Source organism: Biomphalaria glabrata, chromosome 3 (genome assembly GCF_947242115.1).
Source record: "Biomphalaria glabrata chromosome 3, xgBioGlab47.1, whole genome shotgun sequence".
In the NCBI taxonomy this organism is placed as follows: Eukaryota; Metazoa; Mollusca; class Gastropoda; family Planorbidae; genus Biomphalaria; species Biomphalaria glabrata.
The window spans coordinates 43644158-43669115 of NC_074713.1; the positions used below are offsets into that span (position 1 = coordinate 43644158).

Sequence of the window (24958 nt, forward strand, 5' to 3'; positions counted from 1 at the left end):
CAAAAAGAAATTAAAAAACAGTATTAAAGAAAAATTGACTTTTCAATGACCTAACTATTTTTGGTCATTTCAGTGACTTTGTTGCGAGAGAGTCATAAGTTCTGTGCAGCGAAAGGAAGACAGTATCTAGAAAAAGTTGAAATAGCGGGAAAGAGAAACGAATAAAGAAATAACGTAATTTGAAAATGGAGTGGTCACGCGCGCAGAAGGGAATCAACAAATGTATAGAAAATACAAAAAAAAAAAACATTAATAAAGGTAAGCCTGCCGGACCAAATTAAAACATTGGATGTTCGGGCCAATAGGCCTTCATCGGCTACAATACAAACAAAAAATACAAACAATTAACAATAAACAAATGAGATGAGTGAACCCTACCCCCACCCCCGCTTTTTTTTTGTTCCGCCACTGGTTGATGTTAATATCTTATAACATGAGTTGATGATAACTACATGATAAGATTTGAACTTTACCGGGCAGATAACCACATTGTTTTTGAACCATGCTGACCCATATATTGACAAGTGTCAATCACACCACTACGCTCGCGCCAACTAAACAGTCTAACAATGGGATGCGGTCGCTAGGTAATAAACCGAATATCTACAGAGTTCGAATCTCGGCGAAGCTGGGAGTTTTCATTCACCATTTAGTGACATTCATGAGTCCGCCAGATCCAATAGGTTCAACGCATTCAACCCCAGCTCTTAGCACGCTCTAATGGAAGCTCACTACACTTGCTAACTACAATGTGATTATTACTATAAAACCCCGATTAACTGAAGGCCTCAAAAAACTGGTTAATTGATCAAATGCCTCAAAAACTGGTTAATTGATCCACTGCCTCAAAAAACTGGTTAATTGATCCACTGCCTCAAAAAAAAAAAAAAGGTTAATTGATCCACTGCCTCAAAAAAATGGTTAATTGATCCACTGCCTCAAAAAAAAAAAAAGGTTAATTGATCACTGCCTCAAAAAACTGGTTAATTGATCCACTGCCTCAAAAAAAAAAAAAAGGTTAATTGATCCACTGCCTCAAAAAACTGGTTAATTGATCCACTGCCTCAAAAAACTGGTTAATTGATCCACTTCCTCAAAAAACTAGTTAATTGATCCACTGCCTCAAAAACCTCTCGGTCTTAAAGCTAACTTGTGTTAATTTTGACTGATTTGTAGTCATACACACCTGATATTTATTCATACACACCATGTCAGCGCATTGTCCCTCTTGGAATAAATAAACAGTTTTAGCGTGAAACCAATACAACTTTTTATTAAGAAATGAGTACAGAAGACTTTCAATAAACAACATTACCTAGACCTATAAATCTATAAAACATCTCCGTTAAACGAAACAAATTAAATTATTTGTATTTTCTACGCTCTTATACCCACTCCAGTATACCATCCTCTAACCAACACAAACAAATTACGCCTCCGCCGAAACAAATACAAAATAAGTCATTAAAAAAAAAGTCACAGTCCAAATTTAATAAACATAAACAAAAATGAGTAAACACTAGGATTAAATCACACCTCTGATTGCGCCCCCTGATGAGAGCCATTGGTCTCGCGATGTCGGCAGGTACACCTAGATAATAAAATCCGAACACAAACGAGGTCGGAGCAGGTCACACACAGTTTGCCCATCCTGGTTGAAAATTGAAATTTAGAAAAGTCCCAACACGCACAATGAGAACATGCCCCACTGACCAATCAGGAGCGAAATCTCTCTTGCAGGTGAACACAAATAAACAATATAAAAACGTTTTCGCGGTGCACACGTCAAAAGCTTGTATGAATGCAGAATGCTCTCTCCATATATGTATCTTTGTACTTGATATTCTTAGGTATCGTCATGAGCAGTGCAGTAATTTAGGCGACTACGTAGACCCGGATTTGATCTACATATTTTGTCACGATAATGATGGCAAAACCTAATGTATGCCAATTTAATTCCAGCAATGTCAAGTGTTGCCGAAATAGTGATAAGATATGATTCACACAAATTTCTATCTTCTCTCTTTTTAGTTTAAAAAATATCTATCGAAATTAAGTGTTTTTGAGTTATAGGTTATTGAGTTGGGCCTACAATAATGCCAAAATCAGAATCAAACTTGTGTTAATACACACAGTCTAGTCTAAGCCTACACCACCAGCTGTCTTCGTAGCTTTTGTCTTGTAAAATATGTAGATCTAGATTTGAAGCACTTTGATCAAGTGAAACACTTCTAATCACTTAAACAAATTCGTTCAAACACTACAACAGAAAACACATAGTTCAGTATCCATTAAATCTATATCGTGCGTTTGTCACTGCCACAAGAAATTTGTTTGAAGAACCGTCACACACGACGGACACTTTAGAAATAAGAAACCACTTTCTCATAAATTCCCGTCACGTCTCATAAATTCCCAACACAGCTATCTTGTGACCTAAACCAGAAAAGTGACTATCAGAGCCACTTGAGTACGCTCCTTATAGACTAAGGACCTATCTTAGTTCAACACCGACACGCGAGTTTATTTACTCATGTCTATTTTTAGGCGAAATGACGTATCAAACTAGGGTTAGCTTTTGTTGAAAGGGTGCTCCCACACTGGCGAGTCTTGTCACCAAGGGAGATACGATATGTGTGTGTATCCCACACGCAGTGCTGTGGGACACGTTTTAAAACACACGACCACCCCCCCCCCCTCCAACCCAGTTTTTTTTTCAACAAAAGTGGTTACAAAAAGTAGGTCAACGGGTTTGAGAGATTACTTGTACGCACGTTGATAAGCCCAAACTGATTCATTGCAACCTAGTTTTGAATGAATGCAGTTTTCAAACTCCGTTGTTGAAGAGTTTAATTGTTTTGTTGTTACAGTTGACAAGTCCACTTTGAGCCAACGTTGAATTTCTCACACAGCTGCCTAACCTGCGTCAACTTAGGAATGCGGCGACGATGCGGTGAAACTATACTCTCTCCTCCGTCAGAGGCTTGGGTAGAGGTGTCAGGGGGCAAGCCCAAATTCAGTCCTTCAAGTCGCCGGTAGTTGGTCGACCATTTCTGTGTTGCCACTAGAGTACCCTGGAGGATAGTATTGGGGGGGGGGTCATCATGTCTTCTAGGGTTTCTTACCTTTGCCACTTAGCAGCATGGCTGACATGCGCACAAGACACGAATCACAGTTTCATCTTAGCGCTGTGGGAGCACAACAGGTCGAAGTCCAGCCTTAATAGGGAACAGTGATAGACTCTGGCCAACAGGGAACAGTGCTAAACTCTGACCAATAAATAGGGAACAGTGCTAGACTCTGACCGATAGGGAACAGTGCTAGACTCTGACCGATAGGGAACAGTGCTAGACTTTGACCAATAAGGAACAGTGCTAGACTCTGACCGATAGGGAACAGTGCTAGACTCTGACCAATGGGGAACAGTGCTAGACTCTGACCAATAGGGAACAGTGCTAGACTCTGACCGATAGGGAACAGTGCAAGACCGATGGGGTAAAAATGATCTTTGGACACGGGTTTTTTAACGAGTTTATATTTGGGTTTTATTGAACACTCCATATTACAGTTTCTTTGCTCAGAAGAACAGTCTGAAAATAAGTATAAGATTGACAAAGGGACAGCAGAAAATTGTTAGCAAGATAGAGGCTTAACACAAACACACTGCATAACGTATCTTCCTGTTGTTCAGATGGAAGCAGTGATTACTTGTATTGCATGGGATTGGGTACTCTGTTAGTAGACACGGTTGGACCTGGTTTGTAATATAAAGTAAATGCATGAATTGCTGGGCGGATCAGTAAAAACAAAAAGTAAACTTCCTCCTTGCGATCTATAGGGGGGATGATGTACCAGGTAAAAGTTATCTGCTTCTGTGGTCCACGGTTAACGAGCGAGGGTGTCATGTGGTCAGCATAAAGACCAACCGCCTTTACTTTCCCCAACTAATGTCAGGTACCCATTAGCGTTGGGTGAACTCAGAAGCGTCCTAAAAATCCAGATATTCAAAATCCCATCGAGATTCGAACCCAAGACCCCCGGTTCGGTAGCCTAGCACTCTACCACTAAGCCACCACGATCCCTTGCTATGAACTACAAAGTTAAATAACGATCTCAGAGAAGTTGGTGTGATGTTTTCTTTTTACAAAACCTGGAAACTTCAGCCGCGATATTTTGTTCTGACAATGACTCAAAAACAAAGTATCCCAGACATCTCCGCTGTGCCAGGCGGATAAAGTTAGTTTCGAACAAGGTAAATTAACTTAATCAATAAGTGAAAGCCTACAGCTAGTTGTTTTCTCGTAGGCTTAGCAGCGTTACACGATCAACGAGTTATTGATTAGTGAATTACACTTTCGCTAGTGGGCAAGACCTCATTAGAACACAAGCTACTGGATCTATCTAGTACAAATAAAGTGCTCACTTATCTCTAGTACAAATAAAGTGCTCACTTATCAACGAGATATCTTCAGCTCACAAACATGTACTGACTTATGAACGAGACAAATTTAGCTCACAAACATGCTAAGCCCACACCGATGTACATCATCTCAACAGATCACACCGTAAAGTACTATCTAGTACAAGACATCTTACGATCACATCGTAAGGTATTATCTAGTACAAGATCTTAACAGATTACATCGCAAAGTACTATCTGGTACAAGTTCTCAGCAGATCACATCTGAAAGTACTTTCTAGTACAAGATCTCAACAGATGTTTGTAAAATGTTTCGGATTTTCCTTCAGAGTTGAAGATAATTTATCTTCCTAGTCCAAACCTCCCGCAGGACGACGGTGGATGAGAGTGGGCAGGGTTTTAACCCGCACCATCGATGTCCGAACGACAGTCCAGCGCGCAAACCGCACGACCAGACAGCCATCCGATCACATCTTTAGTACTATCTAGTACTAGATCTTAACAGATCACATCTTTAAGTACTAAGAGTTCAATGTGTGAATAGATCACATCGCAAATTCTATCTAGATCTAGTAAAAGATCTGAACAAATCATAACACTAAGTACTATACCTATCTAGTACAATATGTGAACAGATCACAACACTAAGTACTATACCTATCTAGTACAAGCTAAGCCATGGATGTCCACATGGGAACACTCCACAAAATGTTACTCTAAGCAACACACATCTACATACAACATTGAACTGTTTCTACTTGTGTTTAGATTCAACCAACTCGCAGTCCAAAACGAGGAGAATCTCTACGCTTGTCAGGTGGGCTACTGTTGAATTTTGGCTAAGATAGACTTAAATCAGCTTGGCTTACATATTCGTATTTGCCGGCTGTGAGTTGCTCTGTTTGCTTCTAAGCCATACCTCCCCCCCCCCCCCCCAACTTAAGATATCGAGCCGTATTAATCCACATTCATTAAAAACATCTTCGACAAAATCAAATCAACCCTACTCTTTTAATTTAGATTTAAATATCGCAACCCCTTAAGAATTTGTCTTATTCCAAAGTTAATGACACTACACGTAAAATACTGCCTGGTACTCTTATCAATATTACACTGACGTCATTACTTAATCTATGAAGGCCGTTCTACGCTTTTGAATTTTTTATTTTTTTTTATGTTATCGGCAAACTTTTTTTTTTTTCAGGGCGCCTCGGTACAATTAGTCATTTAATAGATATAATTTTGTATGTATAAATAGACCATGTACTTGCCAATTCTCTGCCATACCGTCGTGCATTCAGACATTCCATGACGAGAAAGGGAAAAAAATAATTAAAGCTACATGAAATCATTTTAAAAAAGGTTATAGATCTACTTTTACAGTTCATTGACTTGTCTCTTTATATTAGTCTTTATCTAAACTAATCTAATCGATATTTAAATGTGAACTATTATAGTAAATAAGAGACTACTGACAAATAAATTGGGAAAATAGATGGTGGGAAGACATTCGAATATTTGTACACAAGAAATGTGTGTCTAGCTAAAGTTCAAATAGCTTTCTGGTTGTAAAATGAGAATAGCATCATATATATCAAAACATGATGAGGGCGATAAAACACTTGTATAGGTCGGTTGTTGTTGTATGAACTCACTGACCAGGCATTCTGTCGCCGCGGAGTCACTTGTACAAAAGTAGTTCATTCCAAAAATAGATCTAGATCTAGACATGGGCAAGAGTTGAGGTTTCTAAAAACAAACCCACGTGACTGACACGCTGACTCAAACGGACCTAGACCTGAATATGACGTCATAAGCTTTTAAACATTCGTCACTCTATTTTGAGTGGAACATTTTCTAGGCGAAGGGCATTGGTTGTTTGATATCACTTCCTAGTGTCAAGAGTCGAGCGTAGGCCTATAGGAGAGGTGAACAGTTGAAATGACTTCAAAACTGAACTCCTTTACTTTAAGTCTACAAGAGATAAGAACATGTCTACATTGGAGAAGTTAATGCATGGTTGTAAAATTGTATTGGAGAGTTTTAGACATGGCGGAAAATCTATAAATAGCAAGCTTTTTGGTGTATACGGTGTAGGGAAGGACACGTCGATAAGTGATTGGTTTGTTTTTTTCAAGATACTCGTGTATACTTTAACACTGTAGAATCATTATGATGTGAAAGTTCTTATGTTTGAACTTTTAGTTAATTGGCAAATTTGAAGTTTCATTTTAGCTTCCTTGACATTGTTTAGTTTATCATGAACATCTCTACTTATGTACTTGTAGACAGAAAATTGGGAGATTCCGGAAAGCACCGAGTCACAGACCGGAAATGGCGGAAGGTTGACATGACTGGGTTGCGTTATAAAGTGCGTGGCGTGTGATTGGTGCACACATGTGATTGATACACACGTGATTGGTTCACACACATGTGATTGATACACACGTGATTGGTTCACACACATGTGATTGATACACACGTGATTGGTGCACACATGTGATTGATACACACGTGATTGGTTCACACACATGTGATTGATACACACGTGATTGGTACACACATGTGATTGATACACACGTGATTGGTTCACACACATGTGATTGATACACACGTGATTGGTACACACATGTGATTGGTACACACAGGTTCCCAGATGCGGGCCTTCCTGGCCTTCAAAACTTATGGGAAAAAAAAGGGAAGAAGCAACGATATGGCAGGGTATCGAATACGTTTAAAAAAGACGTGCCGAATCTCAATATCAGCAGCCTACAATGATAAGACATTATCTTATTTGGGATTTTCCAGAGTAACATCCCTTTATTTATATTTAGATTCTTTTTGCAATAACACACAAGAATAAAGAAAAAGAAGAGTAAGGGATGTGAAGAAACGTGACAACGATGTAACTGAACCTAAAGAAAAGTTTCAAATGAAAAGAGTAAGATTTGAGAGATTTTAAAATAACTAAACAACAATCATGTCAAGGGCGCTACGAAGAAACACAAGTATTATACAAACAACATACAAAACAGAAGTCTGCAGTACTTAAGAGTACCCAAAAACTATTAGACACTTTTTAAAATGCAAAGCTTATCAAAACATAGGTATTTTGTACAACCATGGTTTCCATGTATGAAAATCATCAATTTTTTCTTTATTTTCTAACTTCTCTTTGTTTCTCTACCCAGCAGACCAGTGTCCCGTGCCAGAGGCTCTGACTTAGCTTCTTGCACGTGGTCAAGCATGACGCATGAGAGATTCATCATTCCCAATTTCGAATGTTAGGACCAACACCACCTGCCCCACTGTCTCAGCATTAGGAGAGTTAAAACAATGTGTGTCCGACTGTTCTTTTTTAATACCACTAAACATCGGAGATTTTAAAAAAAATTATTATTAATGCTTAAAATTAACTTTTTTTTTCACGTAAACACACTGTTCAGCTTCACTCAACCGAAGAAATGAATTCGGACTCATTTTTGGGCGTGAGAACTTTAGGGTCGAGAAGTCGTAGTAGGCTACCGATTCTACAGACGTTAATTTTTTTTTTTTTGAGTTAAATTTGGAGCCTTGTTGCTTTGTTTAGATATGTCAGATCAACATTTTTGGGTAACAGGTCCGGGAGTAGGAAAGAGTTAATCTTACGTACACATTTGGACTATCTGACACCTTAAAGCGGAACTGTGAATTTGTACCGTCCCAGCACTCCTAGAAAAAAAAAGTCCCTAATGTTTGCATGTTTCTTTAAATTACAGAAAAACTGTGAAGGCTATTTAGAGTATTTTTGGAGACACAAAATGGGTATCTAACGGAATGGGTGTTTGTTCGAATCCCGATTTAGACTAGGAATATTTGATTCGAGATTTGACTTGTGTTTGTTGAGAGCATAAAGGAAATACCGGGCCCCCCCCCCCTCCACAACAGTTAGTGGGCCACGGCGCACAGACCATGTTAAAGTCCAGTGTTTCCCAAAGTGGGGTTCGCTTACCCCCAGAGAGTACGGGAAGACTTTGAAAGGGGTACGCGTTGTACCTAAATAACTATGCTGTTGTTAAATTAAAATAAATAAGTAATAAGTTGTAATTCACATTCTTTAATATTATTTGATTTTTGTATTTATTCAGTCTCATAATCGGTGTTATTATACATCTTGAAAATAAATATCACAAAGGTCGGGTAATGAAAAAGGATGATTTTCAAGCTTAAAAAAGTTTACATTTTGTTTTACCATAACCAATGAATGTTAGAAATGTACATATTCCACTAACTGAATAATTTATTGTAAAAGATGTATCGCTTCGCTACATATACCCAAAATACATTCGTTATATGTCTCAAAATTTACGTTTTATTAGTGTGGTTTAAAAAAGGTTAGGATCGCCACGCATTTTAACTCTGGTATTTGCAACAAGTGTATCCAGGTTTAACAGAAAAAGTTCTGAAATACATCATGTATTCTCCAACTTCATGTGAAGTTTTGCTTTTTCAGCATTTATAGACATTAAGTAAACAAAAAAAAAAAGGGACAGGCTATAGAATGTTGAACAGCATCTCAGATAAAAATGAACATTTAGGGAACCAAATGATATGCTCTGTCATCGCAGCACATAGATGCAAGTACACAGAGAAGGGGCGAGGGAACAAAATTTGTAAAGGGGTGCACATAAGTCAACAGTTTGGGAAACACTGTTCCAGGAGCATGGAAGGTGTGCTATGCACGAGCAATGATAATAATAACATAAATGTAAATGTCCAACGACAAACTTTTGTAAAACTCAGCACAGGTTTCACCAATGCAAATAATAATGTCAACCACCAATAATAATAAGCCAAAGTAACGTCATGAATAAGTAAGTACAACATATAACAACAGGAATACACATTCTAAACTAATTACCGCCGATGGAAGAACATTCCCGATATTAATTTTGATCATGGGTAGAAGTGGATGTCGTGCAGACTCGGAGACAACTCCAGGTAAGCGGATCCCAGGTTGAGTAGGACAAGTCCACAGAGACGGTGACATTTCAACTGGCACGACACGCACGTGCTGGGCTCGCACTACAGGCGCCACCAGTTTAAAACGAGGCGAGGCGGCTAACTCCTAAGGCCAAGACAAACTCAATGAGACCACACTGTGAAAGGCAAGTGACAGAATCCTCACAGACATACTCCATCCGTACATATATAGACACCAGGCTGTGTTCGCACTTACGTAACTCTTTTTTTTTTTCACAAAATCTATAAGCAGAATCGAACTGTTCCGCTTTCTCATTGCGCGAGTGGAAATAAACTCTTCTGAATCTAAATGCAGCGGAGCAATTTCATTGATGCCTTAGCCAGCGAAATGTCATTCGTACAATGGGGAAGTGTGACGTCACACCCAGGCGTGACGTTGATTACAATTAACTCGTTCTAGGATAAGCCTAATTTAAATACGTGTAGTGCTATTTCAGTTATAAAAGGAGAAGAATGGTTATTTTTAACTCTTTTAATAATGTTAAAATTGACATGAAATCATAGCAAAGGGAACATTTTAGCTCAATTAATAACATACTTTCGCTACATCCAATGACAGTTTATTAAAGTTGATTCTTCACACAGCCATATTGAATTGCAACACAAATTAGGCTGAAAAACCATCTCATGTGTACTACGCCATAAAAAAAAAAAAAGTTGCTTTACTCCAAAGCCACAAATTTGATTACGTCATCGACTGGGAGGTGTTAAACTTGGCGTGTAAATCAAATTGCTTCGCTCTTTAAAAAAAAATTTGGGGTAGGCTTGTGAACCCTATTACACTGTAAATAGATCTTATATTTCTAATAACCATAAAAATAACGACAAATAACCCGACATATACAACCATGGGCATAGCGGGCGGGGGACATCCGGGGTTCGAACCCCCTCCCCGAAAAAATCCTGTCTACGCCCATGTATAGAACATAAAATGTGAACAATCCCGATGTCGACAATGTGGGGGAGGGGTGGGGCAAGCACTGGCAGTCCCATGGTGTCACCCTGGGAGAGACTGAATAGCTACCGGTAGTTTGAAAGAAAGAACAACTTATTTTGTTATGAACTGGTAAATCGCGTTTCTTAATGAGCTAAGGAGCTTAAGCCTATGCCTGTGCTATGTTTTGTAAGAGCGAAGACTTACAACTCTGTATAGGAAGAAAAAAAAGAGGGGGGGATGGTATGAAGGAGGGGGGGGTGACCACGTGACTTGCTGTCAGCTATCGAGCCAAATATTGATCCCATACCCCCCCCCCCCACACACACACACCCTCAACGCTTCTGGGGACATTACAAAACAACAGTAAAGGGGGGGGGGGGCGGCAAGAGGATGGGTACCTTAGGTGAAAAAAAGTGGGTGAGGAGATTATGTCACAGCGGGGAGGAGGGTGTTGATTACATACACTATCGACGTCTTCAGACTGTCATGACAAAGTTGTACAATCTCGAAGACGCAAGGGAAGACTAGAATCGTTTTGCGCGGCCTCCTCACCCCCCCCCCCTCCTTCAATTAAAAAATAAATAAAAAATCATAGAGCGTAGCTTGGTGCAGATGTAGTAGTGGCTGTAGTGCTGAAATAGCTGCGACGTCAAGACATACGAAGTTGTGACGGAATACACCTGAACAACTGTCCCGAGTTCACCTTTTTAACCTTCCCATACCCTTACCCAGACAAAATTACAAATTGAAAGTTAATTATATTTGGATAAAATGGTATTTAAAAATCTCGGTCGAAATGAACAATCTAAGTAATTCTTGATGAAAAGATATCAAGATTCTGGGGCGTTTTGCACATTTCGTAAATTGCGCATGTGTTATGTCTTGGGAACAAGCATATTGCCAATAGAGATTTAATTTAGCAGCATATGCGGCAAGTTAAGAGGTTATTTGAGTTTTCAGCTAATTTACCTGTTTCTGTCGTGGTCTAGGGTCGGCAAGGTCCACATCGACAGGACTCTCCCAGTCGCTTAGGTCATCCTCGGTCTCGGTCACACTCAGGTAGTGAACAGCTTTAACATGGTTGTTCATGGCGCCAGGCACACAGCAGTAAGCCCCAGGGGCGTTGCCTGGGTGAAGATCAGGTCAGTGCCCCCCTTACACAATGAGTTTGCTGATATTTAGTTTTCCCACGGAAATAATCCTTTGGAATTGGTTCAGTAGTATCGCACCACAAGTTAGTTACGTGTCATTGTTATTGCATTGGTTCATAAACAATGTATATACAATGTACATCTATATGATAGCCTTTTAATTTCTTGTACACCTCTTTAGTGTCCAAATGAATTAACTAAACCATCGAATAAACAAAGAGAGCTTTGTATTGTATGAGATGCGATTGAAATGAATCAATGAATCAAACTAGAAATAACTTTTTTTTTCAGTAGGATACAAACAAAATACATCGAGAAACGAAACTAGAAATCTTTTTTTTTTTAGTAACAAACACAAAGAAATTTATGAATCAAACTAGATATCACTTTTGAGTAGGCGTGAAACAAAAACCTATGAATCAAACTAGATATCACTTAACTGTGCAGACCTTGTACTAATTGAATCCATAACCCAATAAGTCAAGAAACCAAAAAATAATTCAGTGTACTGTGTAAAATAAAAGCTACAAATTGAACAAGAAATCATGTTTGTAACGAATGAACACAATCCAAACCATTTTAAAACAGCACGCTTGCAAGACACAGACTATCACCAGCAATCCACAGTTCTTAGAATTAATTAAATCTACATGGCTAAAAAAAAAAAAGATCTGCCTAAATGTATTCTAGAGATACTATTGAGATAGTTGTTCTTTTAAATCTCCTCAAGGAATGTAGGCTGTTACACCTGTTAAGTCCAGTGAACATTTGGCCTGTATATATTGGTGTCAGAAGTAGGTCGCGCACCTGTAGTTTAACGAGAGGAATTTTTTTTTTAACTCGTACAATATGATGACGTATTTTTTTTTAAAGATACCAGTAAGAGAGAAAAGAGACAAAAAGAGATAGGAGAATAAAAGAGAAAAGAAAATGGAAGAAAAGAGATGAGAAGAGAGTTTCGGGAGAAGAAAAGACCAAAATGAGGACAAGAGAATAGTAGTGAGACAAGAGAGAAAAAAAATAAAAAGGAAGAGGTAAGAAACGAACAGATCTGTTTGTAACCTTAGTAATAGTAGAGATTATAGCGCTATACAACATTCGGGGTGGTTTTGTTCTATATAGGGCCTATAAATGTTTACGCCAAATTAACTTCTCATAATTTGCATAAACTGGTAATCTTCAAACAATCTTCAAACAAAGAGTATAATATGCCACAATTTAGAAAGATGAAAGACGAATAATTTCCACAGATTTAGTCCAGATATTACCACACTTGAATCAAGGTCTAGCTGTCTACGCAGACAAACGCAGACGAACTTTTGGTTGTTGGTTTTGATTGTTGTTGATTTGGTAATTTAAGAAAAAGTCTGGGAAAGATGGATGTTTTGTGGACCAAAAAATAAACATGAAATACGGCATATAGTTCATCGGATGCTGATTGATAAAATGACAAATACATTTGAAATTAGGAATCTCTGCGTAATTATTTTCCATGTTAGCTGCTATATATATATATAAAAGATTTAGGACCACTAAAAATATAGAAACTGAATTCAGTTTTAAAATCTTCTAATAAACTTACCTACAACTCTAGGCGGTTTTTGTTTTTCGAAATCAGACACAAACTCACAGCCTATAAAATGTTTAACGTTACCGGGTCCGACTTTAACATTTGATACATCGAAAAAACTAAGCACGAGACAGGAAAGAGGGTAACAATGTATTGTATTCACGTATGTGTACACTGTACACCTTACACAAGAAATGTACACTTGTGAAGTATACTGGCGCTTATTTATACGCTTCGTTTTAGACACTGTCTAGTATTTTACGATGAAAAAACAGGTTTAGAAAACAAAAAGTGTAACTAGATTAAAAAAAAAACAAATCTTTTTAAGGGGTAGGAGGGGGTGTAAGACACACACACACACACACAGAGTAAAAAAACAACAACAACAGTGCAGTGTACTAAGTACAGGCCTTGACAACAACAACAGTGCAGTGTACTAAGTACAGGCCTTGACAACAACAACAGTGCAGTGTACTAAGTACAGGCCTTGACAACAACAACAGTGCAATGTACTAAGTACAGGCCTTAACAACTACAAACAGTGCAGTGTACTAAGTACAGGCCTTGACAACAACAACAGTGCAGTGTACTAAGTACAGGCCTTGACAACTACAAACAGCGCAGTGTACTAAGTACAGGCCTTGACAACTACAAACAGCGCAGTGTACTAAGTACAGGGCTTGACAACTACAAACAGCGCAGTGTACTAAGTACAGGCCTTGACAACTACAAACAGCGCAGTGTACTAAGTACAGGCCTTGACAACTACAAACAGCGCAGTGTACTAAGTACAGGCCTTGACAACTACAAACAGCGCAGTGTACTAAGTACAGGCCTTGACAACTACAAACAGTGCAGTGTACTAAGTACATGTCTTGACAACTACAAACAGTGCAGTGTACTAAGTACAGGCCTTGATAACTACAAACAGTGCAGTGTACTAAGTACATGTCTTGACAACAACAACAGTGCAGTGTACTAAGTACAGGCCTTGACAACTACAAACAGCGCAGTGTACTAAGTACAGGCCTTGACAACTACAAACAGCGCAGTGTACTAAGTACATGTCTTGACAACAACAAACGAGACAGCAAAAAATAAAAATTAAATAATATATTTTTAAAAAAATGTTAGCAGTGATTATCTTGCCAACTTAAAAATCATCCTTGTATCTAAGTAAAAAATTTTAAAAAGTACGCTGTTTGAAAAAGCGGAAGAAGAAAAAAAATGTCTATCCTAAGGATATATCTCAACCTAAATGTTGATAAACAAAGTACCCAGAAAAACATCCAGAGCTAACCAATCGATCGTGTTTAAATAAACTCCTACTAGTTCCTAGTTTTTCACGGATAAATAAACACCAAACTATTATTTTTTCAACGGCACATCACGTGATGTAGGCCTATGTTCTACTTATCCACACAGTATCCAGTACACAATTCACTAATTGGCTGATAACTATTGTCGAACTGACCAATAAACACATATCCAACCAACCACTAAATAGAGAACAATCTAGCAGTCATGGTCTGATAAATTTCAACAACTGAAGTCGAATACACCGGAAACTAATTTTACTGAAAGCGTTATTAATATTCCAAGAGAATTACAAAGGCTTTGCAAACAATAGGGTGGAATTGTTTGGTTTTACACTGCAGGACAAGCATAAGCCGTTACACGCTCTCGCGCAAGCCATTGTGAACAATCGTTAATAAACTCCATCAAAAACTTGGATTCCATTCCATGAGAAAACAAATGTTGAGAAAGAAACAAACTATTGAATTTTTTGAATTTCGCAATCAACTATTACGAATCGACTGGTCTAGAACGCCACTTCACAGCTCATTAACATTTCAACTACGTATTAACCCATTAACTGCTAGGCCGATGGAACTCTATATGTGTACACTTTGACCACAGCATGACGGTTTCAAAGTCTAAAGGGTTAAGTGTACCTTGTTAAATGAATAGTTACAATATCAGCAGTGAATTATCACATAGAGGAAGTTTACTCTTAATAAACGACCTGCAACCATCGCATTACAGAAAAGAATCCAGACCAGTAAAAAAAAATTGGTAAACATTGGCTATTTTTTCCCCACTCCATCATCCAAACATGTCGATATATCCCATAATTGCGGTGTGGTCACCATAACAACAGACGCGCGTTCTACCCGCCATCCGCCTTTATTCCCACACCACACTTCCACGAATACAAAATCCTAACCCGAAGGCAGACGAGCTAATTCATTATTTATTTACTAGAGGTCACTCGATGCCATTCTTTGTAAGATGATAAGATTAGAACATGCCTCGTGTTTATAAATCATTTCTAATAGATTTAGATGGTAACCTATACAGTACCACGTAAGCCTAAACAATTCTCTTAACGCATATATTGAATGTCTTATTTTCCTGTAGAACAGCAGCATTGTATATTAGGGACAGGGGCGAGATACGAAGTACAGTTCAGCACAAAATGTTAGTAGACTCTATATCCCAGAGTTCAATGTAAACTCAGGATATCCGGTGCTGATCTATTCATGTCATTTTTGTTGAAACACTGGCATACACTGATGTGTACAAGAAAGATTAAAAACATCCAGTAAAAAATAAAAATGGCAGCTGTAACATGCAGCAATCGTACTTCGTAGTTAATACACATAGTTCATGCATAGAAATAGATCTAAAGGTCGGGCTGAATGTATGTAAATTAAGGCCAAAGGTTACCTATGGAATAGAGTGATAGGCTCCAATATTTTTTTTTTAAAGTTTGGGGAGGTCTGTAGAGGAAAGAGTAATGGCCCTGTTCCTAATGCTGTATTTCTGTAGAAGATGTATTTTTTGAGGAATCTATTGTAGGCCTAAATATGTACATTTGATTCAATTAAAGCTATTTACTTAGATCATGCCTGTGATTTGGACATATTTGTAAACATTAAGGACACATATTTCAAGGAATATTATTGTTTGAACCAGAATTCCTTTCTATGTGCATGACTTGATGGCGTCTCTTCATTTTAGTTCTAAAAGCAGACGCTATGATTAGATCTAAATATAACCTCACTGAAGTGTAGCAGCCCTAAAGTTAAATTAGAATTGAAAATGTCTAAAACAAATTCTTTTAAATATCCTTCTACTCCCTTCCATTGCGAAATCAATGAGTTCATTGAACACTTCAACATCAAGAATGAAACGGCACTCAGCTTCGCCTAAGCAACCATTACTGCCTGTTCTATTAGTTCTAGATTATTGGGCGTTCTATCCTCGAGGAATCCAGAACTACATCCTAGTCAAATGAAAAAAAAACAACACTATAGTATTGAGAAATAAGGAACACTATCCTTGCGAATCAAGTTTTATAACCTCGAGAAATCCAGAAATACCACACAAAGTCCTTGTGAAAATACAAAGTTATATCCTTGAAATAGAATTTTGAAATTTGAGAAGGGTAAGCCATTATCGATTTTTTTCCCTGCCAATATAACCAAAAAGTAAACTAAGGATGAACAAATACAGACTTTAAAAAAACAAAAAGTAAACCACTAGTTTTAATGCTTGTTTTATTTCACATTATGGTAGAACACCTAGCTACTAAATAGGAACTTAGACAGAACTGCATGTAATCTTTCTTCAAGAACTCGTCAAAAATGTCTAGAAAATGAACATACAACCTACAAGTGATAGGTAAGAATGATATGGTATAAATGTTGATCTGTCCGGGATAGATCACGTTACCTCTTTAATGTGCCTAATTTAAGTAGCTTTCAGTCGGTGCGTTATATCAATCGAAAGTACAGCCAAAGAATTCACAACTAAGACGTTTTCAAGACATACTTAGAAAAATGCCACCTGAATAAAGATACTAAACAACTTCCCCCAACATGTTTCACTTTCAAATCACAGACTGAACAGTTATTGCTGCAAGTGTGCTCAATGTGGACTGGATCAACCAATGCACGGGAAGTCCATATAATATCCAAGAGAACTCTGATATGACCTGTCACAAACCCAGAGAACTACTCGCTTCTTTACTTGGTTGTCAATGAGCCAGGGATCTGTCAACATCTTCCGCCAACTTTGACAAATGGACTTTTATTGCAGACCTCAACCCCCCCCCCCCGTTATCCCCGCACTTATTCGACACAAACACACCCGACACACACGCACACACATTGTTCTCCTAACTTATTGGCGCAACGTTGTTTTTTTAAAGAAAAGAACTGATCTCTTATCTTACGCGTCTCCGGATATTTGCCTTGCACTGCTGAACAATGCTATCGACAACCCGACCGGAAGCGACCTTTCAGCAGAGACCAATATTTTTCAGAGCCTGTGTGAATGTAGGCTTATATGTGTTTGTGTTCTGTTGAGTATTTCATACTAAAGTTATTCACAGAAATCTGTTCTATGTTTCAATTTAGATATTCTAGTTTGTCTTACAGTGCGAAAAAGGAATCACACAAAAATGATTTTTAAAATGTAGAGCTTCATTTTTTCATGTTCTGTATACCGAAAGCACCAAAAGGTTTGCTATTTGTGGGCTGTTACTATGTTATGAAACTCTCTAATGGAATCTTTGTTTCTTTTTTTTCTTTCCTAATTAATAAACTCACACTCACACTTTTCAAGAAATTTATATATTTAAAAAAGGATGAAAAATTTAATTTGTAAAGTATTGCGTTTACATCGTATCTTATAAAATACAGACGTTACTTTCAAAACGAAGATGATTACGTCCTACGCGTGTCCGACTTAAATTCTGCCAACTCGTTGGTTTTCCATACTGTTTCAGGCAACTCATTTCCATACTATAATAGCGCTAGGGAAGAAGGAGTATTTGTACAAATTTGTCCTAGAATATGGAACGAGGAAAGTGCCTTTATCTTTGTATCTTTCTGAGTATTTAGGTTTTGTTTTTGTATTTGAAAATTATGATTAAGTGTTTTGTGTATAATTGCCACTTTGAGCCTTCTAACCTGAAGAGTTTCTAAATGTGATGATTTTACTTAAGGTGTTACTCTAATTAAATGTTACAATTCGTTGGCTATGAATCTCGCTGCTCTTTTTTGTGCCTGTTCAAGTTTCTAAATATTTTCTCCAGTTGAGAGGTCCTGTAAAGAGGATGCATATTCTATTATTGGCCTAACCAAGGTTAATTAACATTTTAGTTTTATGATTTGTAGAAATTACTTTTAATAAAACCAAATGCTTTGGCTTTTAAAAATAATTTCATCAATATGGGGATCCCATGGATAGTTATTCATTTGTAATCTTGATTAAATGGGTTTAGATAATTTATTCTGCAAAATAAAAGATATCAATAGAACTTCGTACTTATTTAGATCATCACCAGGTCCAGCTTTTGAAAAAAAAAAAAAACTTATCTGCCCCTGATAAACAAACTTCTCAGGAAAGGTGGCTTCGGATTTCAAACTTCCGTTGCTAATGTAAACAACATGACAGGAACTGATGAGATCAATGATCGCTCATAGCCAAGAGAAGCTATTATCGTTCTTTGGAACTATGGGACTGGTCATTGTGTAAACATTTCCTGGGCAGACGAGAAGGGGACTGTATCCATTGATCAGTTTATGAGAGCATTAAAAACTTGTAAATCTGAATTTCAAAAATAAAAAACAAAAAATATTCCAATCCACATTAACGCAATTAGTACAACACAAATCCCGAAGTTGAAAATCCCAGTCTTCACCTACATTCGAACCCGATATCACTCAGTTACCTCGCCCCTAACATCTAGTAGCCCACGGTAGAAGTTAATTGAATGGATTTGGCACAGTACAATTATATTTACAATTCTTAGAAGTCAACAGTTGTAGCAGTCTGAAACATTCAAGATTAGTAAAAGCAATTTTTCATCCAACAAATGCCACATATATTCCTATAGTCACGAAATGCTTAATATAATTAAATGACGTTGTCCTGAAGTTATTCCCAGATATGAATGTAACTACAAAAATAGTGAATTAAAAAAAAAAGAAAACATTATTGCCAGGTGCTAGCCTTATTTGAATTAAAGTTTTAAGCAGAAGTAGACGTGACAACTAGAATGAGATCTGCTCAGAGACCAGCATAAACATGGCAAGCGAAATACAGCTCTAACTGACTTGAAAGGTTCTTGGTTGGGGCAGGGGGACAGTCCAAGGTGGTCAAGTCAGATGTCAGCCTGATGCTTAGGTCGCAGATGGGCGATGTGACCCTGTCGGAGGTCCGTGGTTTAAGTCCACGTCAGGGCGTACCTATGTGTCCTTGTTTTTGTCCCCAGCCTCTCTCAACAACTATTATACCCCCCCCCCAGCGCTGCTAGATATCTTGTTTCAGCACTAGAGCATCAAACGCCACTTATGGTCAGATGGAGATTTTCATACATGGCGGAAAACCTTATAAATAGTAAGCCTTTTGGTGTATCCGGGCACATTCCTCGTCCCATATGCTAGGACAAATTTGTACGAAATCCGGTGTACAAAGTAAAGGAAGTGTTGTGTTGATAAGTTATGTTTTGTTTTTCAAGTTGTATGAGGATGTTTGGTTGTATGAGGATGTTTGGTTGTATAATCCTATTATTGAGCTGCAGAATATTTTGAAGCTCTTCTGTTTTGAACTTAATTTAGTTCGCAATTTTAAAGTTCAATTTTGCACCTTTGAAATTTTTATGTTGATGTGAGACCATAGACATAAATAAATATAGACTGGCCGATAAAAGAGTTTTATGAAATGAAAATTTGTGACTTGCAATTTTGTGTACTTTATTATACAGCAGTGTAGTTTTGTTTAATCTCTAAGACTGAAGATCATGCAACTTTTCAGAATTCGGAAATGCGACAACAATAGATATACATGTTTTCAAGTTACATGAAGTTATTTCCTTTTCCAGTCTATATTTATGTATTTCTACGTGTGAGGCAAATAGCCCTCAATAGCGACGAAACAAAACAGCGTAATTGTGGTTCAGTTTCAAGAAAAAAAAAAGGTGTTGGTATACTAGCATTAAGAATTTCTGGAGCATTAAAAACACACTTTGAATCTAGTCAGTATTTCCAAGGCATACTGTGACGTTGAATCGGGCTATTTTCGTCTTTTTGTATTTTCCCTTCTCCACCGTTTCAATGGCTCGGGTAACGAGAGAAGGATTAATAGATCTACTTTCCTGGCATAAACAGCGACTGAATATAGCGAATGAGGATATTGTCAGAGTGTGCTATGTTAGTGGCTTTTTTGTGTAGGTATCTATGTGAAGGTCGACCTACCAATGCATTAAAGGGCAGACAACAAAAGATCACAGTTTCTATGTCTGAAAGCGTTTCTGAAACATGTCTTCACTTTTTCAAATGTTAGCGGTCTTACGCGAGACACGGGAATCTACGAACGACCAAAAGTCTTCATTGAACGTCAATACTCCTGATTGTTGAAACACACCAGAGGGAACTGGATTTAATACCTAGATACAACATAGAGACATAACGCTCAAGAAGATTCTTTGTTTGACTATTGTTGTGCTTACTAAAAATCGACACATCTTATTAAATATTATAACGGATCCTAGGTAAAGCAGAAGAAAAAAACAACTTTGATAAGCAATAGAACTAAAGTTGCTGCAATATAAACAAGGGTCTACAGAAGTGTTGCAGAGTATCTAACATTTTCATAAATGTCGAAGTGTTGATAACCTATGTTTTTTTGTTTTCCTATTAGGTAGGCCTATATGAATATTAACCATTTTTTTCACGTTTTAGCATTGCAGAATCCAATGTTCTTAGCTCTCTGTTTGTAAATGCGAAGAAGCATTACAGTGTTCCCTCTATGACATGCAAGTTATTGAAAAAAGAAATGGTAAATTAACTCGAGGTGATAAAGAAGAACTGATATGAACTGCCATGCCTTGAGATATTGCTAAAACTAGAGCTCTATTTTTTTTTTAAATTAGTTGGAAACAGTAACGATCAATTTGTCGTCCTTGACATTGCTTAGTCTTTTTAGGAGCGAATATTTATTATCGAAGATTTCCAGAAAGTCTAACTTAAAGTCTTCAAGAACGTCACTTATATTATCATAGACCTAAAGTCTTCAAGAACGTCACTTATATTATCATAGACCTACAGAAGTCTTTAAGAACGTCACTTATATTATCATAGACCTACAGAAGTCTTCAAGAACATAGCTTATATTATCATAGACCTACAGAAGTCTTCAAGAACATAGCTTATATTATCATAGACCTACAGAAGTCTTCAAGAACATAGCTTATATTATCATAGACCTACAGAAGTCTTTAAGAACATAGCTTATATTATCATAGACCTACAGAAGTCTTTAAGAACGTCACTTATATTATCATAGACCTACAGAAGTCTTTAAGAACGAGAGTCAGTTTAGTTAAAAAAGAAACAAACCCTACAAGTCCAGCGACATTTCTTTTCGTTGTACAAATAACAACAAGAGTGCAGCTACGTCACGTCTCGCACGAATGGTTACACGGCACGTGAACGGTGACAGTTTAAACCTTTCTATTTTTAAGCGTTCAGGCCTCTTAACGACAAAGTCCTCCACCTGCCTCCCCATCGTGTTAGGCTTAAGTAGCATTTTTTTTTCTTCTAATTGTTACATTGACTATAAATGGAGAAGCCACAGAATTATGAGAGATGTGCAGACGAGAGTGATAGGCCTTGGCGGAAATGTTCTTGTTCTTATCTCTAAAGCTTGAAGAAGTTGACGTACTTGTGTCACTGAAGTTGAGTCTTCTTCAAGACACACACAAACAGACAGAAGTAATCCTTGTGTTCCCTTGGCAATAAAATCATTGAATACAATGATTGTGTGTACTGCACAACATTAAAGAATGGACGGGTCTGTCATTGAAAGAGACTCCATCCAAGGCAAGAGACAGAGAGGAATAGAGAAAGGCGGCCAACAGATCATGTGTGATGCCCCAACAGACCAAGGGATAGATGAAGGTGAAGATAGATGCCTCAAGTATAATAAAGTTACACTACTATTACAGTTATTTATTTTATTACTCACTGTAACCCTGAGAATATTGGGCAACATCGCTGACTCTTTCACAATTTCACCTCATCAATGTTGACCCACATATGCATATTTAAGCTGAGACAATTAAATATAAATGTATCAACATTCCATTGTTCTATAACGCATTTCAAAAATAATCGCATTGCAGTGACCAATACTGTAGTTTGACTTAAGTGGGTGACAGCGCGTATGGTAAATACCAGGTACAAAAAAAATAATATAAGTTATCTTTCCTTTAACAAGTATCAACAACTAATCTACAGCTGATTTTGACAACAACCATTGCACAGGTTACCTTATCATTTATTTTTAAATTCCATGCCAACTAAAAAGTTGAAAATAAAACACACGAATAAATTATATTTAAAAAATTGCCCAAAAGCTAAAAGCGAAGAACGTATATGCAAATGTGTGCAGTGTAAAAATAATTATATTGGGGATTTTCATACATGGCGGAAAAAAAACTATAAAATGTCTGCTTTTTGGTGTATCCGGTGTACGAAATGAAGGCAATGTTTATAAGCTGTTTTAAAAAGGGTATAAGACATCTTGCATTTTAGCATTGCCAAATTTATAGAATAAATATAGAAGGACTTTATTTCACAACTAATGGGTAACTAACTAGAGGTAACAAGTGGGAGAGTTGGTCAGAAAATCAAATAAAAGAAATATCTGCTACTATATAAATATAGTGTAATTCTTTTTATTTTATTTAGCTGACAACAGAAAACTTCAATTTAAAGTACTTAATAATATTCATCAATTTATATTTACATACTCGAGGTTGGCTCTACATTACAGAGAGAAACAAGGGAGCTAAATGACAGAGAACGTAGACTATATTATCTAGACATTGCTTAGTTCATCATGAAAATCTCCCAACAGGATTTATTTAAGATTTTGGTTCATTTTGTAATGGTCACTTCTCACATCCACACGTTTAGGAATACAAGAGTTGTCAACCTTTTCACAATAGTTGCATCTCAGACCCTCAAGGCGTAGATCTGTAACCAGAAAGAATCAGACTTGACACGGACACGGGTATATATGTCAGCAGATGTGTCCCGCCGAATTAAGAAACAAAAAGTGATCCCCAAAATGCATCGCAAGGAATCAAAGAGATATTCATTAAATACCTTAAAAGCAAGTAAATTAGCCAATCATTTGGGAACACATTCACTGTACCGAGTCATACATTGGGGAGAACGGCATCGTTTTGATTATGAAATCTAATTAGTCTCTACTGAATTGACACTACACAAGACATTTTGACTTGCATCTTAACATTTAGATAATTTTAAAAAATTCATTGTTCATTTAACATGTATCAGATGTTTCTTCAAATTGAGAAGATAATTACATTCTAACCCAAACATACCGACGGGGGATGGCACTGGGGCAGGGTTTGAATCGGGGACCTTCGTGACCACTAGAGCGCAAACCACACGACCAGGCCGCCAACGTCTAAAACACGATGTGGTGAAAACAACTTAAGTAAAAGCAGACGATAAATTTTACACACACACACACATACACACACCATATATTAATACAATTAGATAGATCTATATTAAAATTTCGTATGATGTTAGGACTAGATGTATGCCTTTAATAATGATTTCCCGCTGATTTTACTCGAAATGGAAAATCTTCCCACAAATACACAATAATGCAATCCAAAGAAATTGAGTCAACTAAAAAAAAAAACACAAGATGTTGGTTAATAAAAACCTAAGATTGCACAAGATGACGGCACGCGGAGGGTAAATCAATAACGTAACCAGAGAAAGCCAAAAACAAACCAGAAAATAAAGTTTCAATTCACTACACAGCATACGATCTAGAATCCAGGAGGCTCGGGCCGTTTTAAATCCAGCAATAGAACTTTTCTCTTGGTAGCAGAAACTATCCTCTCTGAAAACACACAACTGAATGAACACATGGGGGTCATTTAGAACTGCAAACACACACACACACTGTGTTTATACTTGTGTGAACTTGCCTGTATGTATCTTAATTTGGATTAAGTGCACTCGCAGCCTCCTCGTCAATTCAACTGTCAGCCTATAGGCCAACTTTTAGCTTAGTAAAACTGAGTCTTAAGTTATAAATCAACGTGTGTAACTCCTACGCCTGCTGGCTCTTATCATTTATATAAACCAATAGCTGTGAGAAAGTCTTGTTTAGATCTAGACACAACTTGAACCAGGATATACATTTATTGTTAGAATCAAAAATGTGTTTTGTTTTGTTTTTCTCCCCCTCCCCCTCGCACCTCGGTGAAGAGTTAGGCTAGCACCGTGCATTGCGACAACGCGGACTGTTAGCCTCAGACTAACAATGGCACATTGCGTAATTCTTTATTTTTTAACGGCAGTCGACCGGAAATTCGAGGTGTAGAAATAGTCGCAGTGTGCTTTGGCCGAGAATTTGTATTTTAGGGGAATAATTGTTTTAGCGACACATTTGATTGAAGTATTCCAAGTGAATCAAACCAATTTCGAGTTAACTGCAGTAGAATTTAACATGCGCGTACAAAATAGAATATAGAAAGGCCCGTAGGACAATAAAAGAGTGTGTCCACTATCACAGAGTGAATGAGCTAACCGGCGTTAACCAAGACCAATCGTCGTAGAAGGCCCTAACACTGACCTGCAACCTTGTAGCCAGTGGAGACCCAAAGCTTCGCGACTATGCAAAATCTGCTAATAAATGGAATAACATGTTGGTAAGGCAACGATTCATCTAAACTGTTGCTCCGCTTAGATAACATTATTAAAATAGCATCTAAAATCTCACGCACAACACTA

At 37.5% G+C, this 24958-nt stretch overlaps 1 protein-coding gene across 1 annotated transcript in view; it reads right to left on the minus strand.

Moving 5' to 3' along the window:
- LOC106063721 (uncharacterized) overlaps positions 1-24958 on the minus strand; it is an 87380-nt gene that overhangs the window by 11216 nt on the left and 51206 nt on the right. The gene's annotated exons all lie outside the window — the stretch shown is intronic.